The sequence below is a fragment of the Tupaia chinensis genome, unplaced genomic scaffold (assembly GCF_000334495.1).
Source record: "Tupaia chinensis unplaced genomic scaffold, TupChi_1.0 Scaffold150288_1, whole genome shotgun sequence".
In the NCBI taxonomy this organism is placed as follows: domain Eukaryota; kingdom Metazoa; phylum Chordata; class Mammalia; order Scandentia; family Tupaiidae; genus Tupaia; species Tupaia belangeri.
In genome coordinates this window covers 1,372,973-1,379,956 of record NW_006210128.1, presented here as the reverse complement: position 1 = coordinate 1,379,956, position 6,984 = coordinate 1,372,973, and the positions used below count along the sequence as shown (strand labels likewise).

Genomic DNA, 6,984 nt, shown 5'->3' with positions numbered 1-6,984 from the left:
ATATAAAACTAGCTAGTTACATATGGATTATAGAACCACATATGATAGCTAAAACTACAAAGCTTCTAGAAAACTATGTAGGAAAACATCTTCACAGCCTTGGGGCCAGAAAATACTTTTCACACAGGATGCAAAAAGTACTAACTATAAATTTTAAAAAAATAAACTGAACTTCATCAAAATTCACTAATTGTGCTCATCAAAAGACATTTAAAAAGGGAAAAAGCATATACAAGAGAACTTCAAAAAATTCATGGAAATACCTATTATGGAAAAACATGTATGTATGTAAGTGTTTTCTTCTTCTGTTCCAAAATAAACTTGTTCTTTAATCTCATTTTTTTACAAACTTTTTGAGGTCCCCTTGTATAGTTTCTGTGCCTCATACTGACTGGTCAATGACAGCCCACATGCAGTGGTGGTCCAGTTATAGTAGGCTGTACGCAGAGCCTTGGCGTGTCGTGAGCTACGCTGTTTTGTGTAAGTGCACTCAATGTTGTTCATACAATGACAACCAGCCTAAGGACACATTTCTCAGAACATATCCCTGTCATGAAGCGACACGTGGCTTTATATGCTAAAGAACAAATAACTGAAGTCCGTTAATAATTCCTATAAGATAATAGGAAAAAGACCCATAGTACAAATTTTTTAATGGGCAAAAGACTAGAATAAGAACTTCAATAAAGATGATATTCGAGTTACCAGTAAGGGCAAAAAGAGTTCAATATCTTATAAGGTAACTCCTATTGTTAGAACATTAACATCATCATTAAAATTAAGATCACCCAGACGTCAATAGATGCTATCAAGAACCATAGAGTGGAGGAAAATATGTTAATAATGTAACCTAAAAGAATAACCAAAATGCAAAAATTCTTCCAACTCAGTAGTAAGAAGAAAAAAATCACTCCCTTAAAATAAGCAAAATAAATTCAAAAACTGTCATAGAAGGCAAGGCACAAATACCTCCATACATATATACAACTATTTTCAACCACTGGTAATTAGGCAAGTGCAAATTAAAGCCACGACCACATACAGCCACCAGATTAACTGATAGGAAACGCCTGTCCACCCTGCGGATTGCTGGGAATGTGTGCTGTAGAAGCTCTTGTCTGTGGCTGGTGGGAATGTGAAATGTCCTAATCTCTATGGGAAACTATGTGGTTCTGGTACGTGCATACCAGGAGACTTCTATAAGAAGTTTGTAAGCATTTTCCATAAAGGAAAAATGTAAACAAGCCAATACCCATCGAAGTTGAGTAGATCAGCTACTTGAGGTATATGTCGAATACTCTACGGGAGGGAAAACCTGTGAAAGAGAGCCATGAGCATCAGCATGAAAAAAAATGTTAAAAATACCACCTTAAGCAAAAGAAGCAATCAAAGAAGACCACAGGCAATGGGACCCTATATGAAGTAAGCAGACAATTGTTTAGGTGATTCTAGTGCTACTTAGGAAGTAAAAATCTTAAAAAGAAAATAATTATTACAAAAATTGCTCTGGGAAGAAAAAGGGGAAATGCGATTGACTAAGAGCATATAGATATGGGACCAGTGGGTGGCATAATGGTTACTTTGCTGGACTCCCAAGTAGTTAGAGTCCTAGACCAGATGACTTAAAACTCACGCTGGGCATGTGTGCATGCACACCAAAAATCCCGAGAGGAGAATGGCGAAGGGATTGTGGTATGGCCATCCCCCCAGGGGTGGTTTCTCACTGTTTCTCTGTCTCTCTAGATATTGCACACACCCTATAGCAAAAATCTCTCTCTCAAAAAAAAGAGCATGTAGATGCATATTTGAGTTCCCTTTTTAAAGCTTATTTATTTTATTTCTTTCATGAGTGAAAGCACAGGTAGACATTTGCACATGCAAGAGAGAAAGAGAAAGGCTCCCTCAATAGGATCTCATTCTTTTTTATTGAAAATTTTTAATTTTATTTATTCATTTACTTTTTTTACTTTGACCAGAGAGAGACACAGAGAGAGAGAGAAAGTGAAAAAGCAAGCCACCACGTCCAGGACTTGAACCACGGTCAGCCATGTGGGAATGTCCAGCGCCTTAACCACCATGCCACCTGCTGGTCCCCAACAGGATCTCTTTTTTATTTTTTTTTTTTTTTGAGAGGTTTTTGTTATCGGGCACATGCACTTGCCAGACAGATAGAGAGACAGAGAGACAGAAAGTGAGAAATCACCCCCCGGGGGGATGGCCACGCTGCAATCCCTTCTCCTCCATTCTCCTCTTGGGATCTTGGGCACGCACGCACACGCGCCCGGCATGAGTTTAAGCCACCAGGTCCAGGACTCAAACCGTGGTCGACTACGTGGGAGTCCAGCAACATAGCCATTACGCTAACTGCTGGTCTCAAGGATCTCATTCTTGATGCCTAATTCCCTTCCCCCAGTCCTCCAGTCAGTCAGGATCTTGGTCATGTGTACTGGGTGTTTCAGGTTGACTTGGGATCCAAACCCATGGTCAGCCATATGGTTTCCTGCTACAGTCCCTACAGTACTTTCTGTGTCACTGGGGATAGTCTAGCACATTTGATTTCTTGCCCTTAATAGTGAATATGTAAGAAATAACTTTATTATGTTTCTTAAAAATGTATAAATGTGTTGGGGCCAGCAGGTGGCATGGTGGTTAAGGGCGCTAGACTCCCATGTGGCTGACTGCAGTTCGAGTCCCAGACCTTGACTTCTCACTTAGCCTCTTTCTGTTACTCTGTCCCTCTCTGGTCAAATTAAAATAAGTAAATAAATAAAGTTAAATAAAATGATTCTTTTTTAAAAAAATATCTATAAATGTGACCCATAATGGAAAAAAAAATCTGTTGGTTATAAAGTGTGTGGTAATATCTTTGACCAAACCAATATACAGTGTATTCATGATGGGAAAATTCATTTGGTGTACAATCAATGGTACACAGTGATTGAATATATATAAAAAAATAGATACAATTTTAAAAAGAAAAAAGAAAGAAGGAAGGAAAGAAAGAGAAAAAAAGAAGGAAGGAAGGAAGGAAGGAAGGAAAGAAGGAAGGAAGGAAAGAAGGAAGGAAGGAAAGAAGGAAGGAAGGAAAGAAGGAAGGAAGGAAAGAAGGAAGGAAGGAAAGAAGGAAGGAAGGAAAGAAGGAAGGAAGGAAAGAAGGAAGGAAGGAAAGAAGGAAGGAAGGAAAGAAGGAAGGAAGGAAAGAAGGAAGGAAGGAAAGAAGGAAGGAAGGAAAGAAGGAAGGAAGGAAAGAAGGAAGGAAGGAAAGAAGGAAGGAAGGAAAGAAGGAAGGAAGGAAAGAAGGAAGGAAGGAAAGAAGGAAGGAAGGAAGGAAGGAAGGAAGAAAGAAAGAGAGAAGGAGAGAGAAAGAAAGAAAAAGATGGACATTGTAGACAATTCTGATGAGACTCTAAAGAGAAGAGACAGGAGACAGAGGTTTCATTGTCTTAGAAAACATGTACATCATCATAAAAAAAAAAAAAAAAGAAAGAAAAAGAAAAGAAGAAATGTTAGCAGAAATGTTAAAGGTGCTTCTGATGAGCCCTTCCAGGGAAGTGAGGCTCATGACACTGGGAACTGAAGGAAATACGGCCTTCGCTGTAAAATGACAGAAATCGTGGCTGTGTGGTGGTCCAGCGGTAGGTGGAAACCAAGACCTGAAAGTGATGAACCTGGATACTTGGCTGAGATTTTCAAGCAAAGCATTGAAGATGTAGTCTGGTTTCTGTTTACTGCTTACGCGCGTCCTTCAAAAAGTTCGTGGGAAATGGATTAAAATATGAGTTTAGGACTGAGCCCACAGCACAGTGGTTAAGTGCTGTGTGGAGGGGGCTGGATTCTACAAAACTGAGTGCTATTTGAATCCCCAAAACATGCTAGGTGTGTGTGCATGCCTGCCCAGGATCCTGAGGGGAAGGAGAACACAGGAAAGGGGATTGCAGCGTGACCTGCCTCCTGGGTGGGGAGGTGCACTCTCTCCTTAAAGCTGGACAACAAAGCATAGAAGAAAATCAGTAATGTTTTAGTCAAAAGTTGTAAAATTCTATTTCATCAGTTTAGTCTGATGTAATTCATCTCTCTTCTATTGAATTTGCAGGGTTACTGTGGTCTGATCTTTCCGTTTAAATTCTGGAAGTTAACATTCAAAGTTATTACTGTTCCTTCCGGACTCGTCCCTACCATTAAGTTGACCATTCTCTTGGTTGCTTTTTGTATTCTTAATTCTGTGTGTCCAACTTTGGTTTTCCTGGTATAGCGCTACCTTCAGCACTGCTTGGAGAACTGGTCTGGTGTTCGTAAATTCTTTCAGGCTTTGTTTATCTGAGAATGCTTTTGTCTTTTCTTTCCATATGAAAGATAATCTTGCCGAGTATGATATTCTTGGTTGAAATCATTTTTCACTTAACACTTTGAATATATTTTCCCATTCTTTCCTTGCTTGCATTGTTTCCATGAAAGGTCCAGCGTTAGCCTTATGGGATATCCTTTGAAAATAACTTGACATTTCTCTCTTGCCAATTTTAGTGTCTTGTCCCTGTCTGTGGTTTTGGTCAATCTGGCTATGAAGTGCCGTGGAGAAGATCTTGGGTTGATTCTATGTGGGGTCCTTTGTATTTCTTGAGTCTGGATAGTTGAGTGCCTCTCTAGGTTTGGAAAGTTTTCTTCCAGGATTTCATAGAATAGATGATCAATGCCCTTACTAGTTTCTTCACCTTCTGGAATACCAATTATCTGGATGTTTTGGGTGTTTGCTAGTATCTAGTATTTCTCATAAATTATGCTCATTTTGGGGGGTTATTTTCTCAGTCTTTTTGGTAATTTTTCTAGTTCAGAGGTTCTATTTTGTACATCTGAGATTTGATCTTCTTCATGATTTAATCTGCTTTTAATACTTTCAAGGAAGTTCTTGATTATCTGTATTACAATCTTCATCTCTAACAATTCTGTTTGATTCTGTTTAATGGTGTGTATTTCCTCTTTCTGATCCTGAAAGAAATTCCTCACCTCCTGGAACTCGTTGTCTCCTTTCTTCTGCATCTTCCGAAGTTCAATGTCTCTCTTCTCTTGCATCTGTTAACTTTGTCACTATGAAAATTCTAAATTCTTTTTCTGACATTTCTCCCACAAGTTTCTTTGTATTGTCTTTGAGGATGAGGAGTTATTCTTTTCCCTTGGAGGAGAGATATTTTCTTGGCTTCTCATATTTCTTGTGCCTCTGCAGTGGTTTCTGGTCATCTGATGCATTATACTTTTTTCCCTATTCTTTGAAGTTAAATCTGAACATTGAGAGGCAGGCAGGAGGAGGTTATCTGCAATCCCTAAGCAGAACCAATTTTCTCCCTTTCTCCCACATTCCATGGAATATGAGGATTAGTCTGACCCTGGCTAGATCTGGTGGGGGAGGAGGGTGAAGTCTGGGCAAAAACCTTCAGCTGACCTAGTCCTTGCAAGGGGCCACTCAGAACTCAAATGTATATGACTGGTTATTGACTTGTCCTGGCTAGATTTGGGGTGCAAGACGGTGAAGTCTGGGCAGAAAACCTTCAGTTGTCCTCTCCATGAAAAGTTTTAATACCTCTTATGTAATAAAGTAGGAGAAAAGTGATAAATTGAGGAAGAAAATGTTAAGAAGAAGAGACCAGAGCATGATTATGTGAGAAATTCTCCCGAATTCCTCCCTTTATCCATATTGCAAAGATGCGGAAGCCTACACTGCGGGTCATACCAAGGGAATGGCTGAGTGACCATTTGCTAAAGAGATTAGAACCGTAATTCCTGGGGTCAATCGAGGAGCTCCACAGAAGCTGGAATAGAGGTGTCTAGGTCTCCAGGAAGGATCTGTGGAGAGCTCAGGTACATGAATTCCCTGGATATTAACGTGTTCCATGACAGACAAGATGTTTTGAGAATGAGATACCAGCAGAAACACTGCCACCTGGATGGAAAGAAACAAAAAAAGGATGAAATAGAGACCAGCAGATAGCGTAATATTACGTTGCTGAATTCCCACATAGTTGACCGCAGTTCAAATACCAGACCCGGTGGCTTAAAACTCATCCCAGGCGCATGTGCATGCATGCCCAAGATCCCAAGAGGACATGGAGGAGGAGAGATTGTGGCATGGCCATTCCCCGGGAAGTGATTTATCACTTTCTGTCTCTCTGTCTCTCTCAGGCAAGTGCATGTGCCTCTGAGCAAAAAAAACCCTCTCGGGATCAGCAGTTAGTGTAATGGCTATGTCGCTGGACTCCTATGTAGTTGACTGAGGTTCGAGTCCCGGACCCGGCGGCTTAAACTCACGCTGGGTGCGTGTGCGTACGTGCCCAAGATCCCAAGAGGAGAATGGAGGAGAAGGGATTGCGGCGTGGCCATCCCCCCTGGGGGGTGATTTCTCACTTCCTGTCTCTCTGTCTCTCTCTGTCTGTCTGGCGAGCGCACGCGCCCTATAGCACGCCCTATAGCGAAAACCTCTCCAAAAAAAAAAAAAAAACCTCTCACCCAGTCATTCTTTTTTGTCCTTTGTTTTTTAAGGTTTTTGCCATAGGGCACATGTGCTCTTCAGAGACAGTGACAATGAGAGGGAAAGTGATAAATCACTTCCCCTCCCAAAGGAGAATGATCACACTGCAATCCCTTCTCCTCCATTCTCCTACTAGGATTTTGGGCATGCATGTACACATGCCTGGCGTGATTTTTATGCTGCCACGTCTGGGACTCACACCATGGTTGATCATGCAGGAGTCCAACACCTTAACTACCATGCCATCTGCTGACCTCTGCCAAATCATTCTATCAAGGAACCACATATTCTACTTTTTAAAAGAATTATTATGGGGCCAGTGGAACCAGCAGTTAGCGTAATGGCGGTGTCGCTGGACTCCCATGTAGTTGACCGTGGTTCGCGTCCTGGACCCGGTAGCTTAAACTCACACAGGGCGTGTGTGTGTGCATGCCCAAGATCCCGAGAGGAGAATGGAGAAGGGATTG

At 41.2% G+C, this 6,984-nt stretch overlaps 1 long non-coding RNA gene across 4 annotated transcripts in view; it reads right to left on the bottom strand.

Annotated features, from left to right (window-relative positions):
• The window catches only part of LOC102480320 (uncharacterized), a 112,314-nt gene that overhangs the window by 33,591 nt on the left and 71,739 nt on the right, over positions 1–6,984 (bottom strand). Inside the window, exon 4 of one of the 4 annotated variants that reach the window (XR_001369950.1) lies at positions 5,723–5,932. The exons of the other annotated variants lie outside the window; for them this stretch is intronic. This is a non-coding gene — a long non-coding RNA (uncharacterized LOC102480320). The remainder of the gene's footprint in view (positions 1–5,722; positions 5,933–6,984) is intronic. 4 annotated transcript variants of the gene reach the window in all.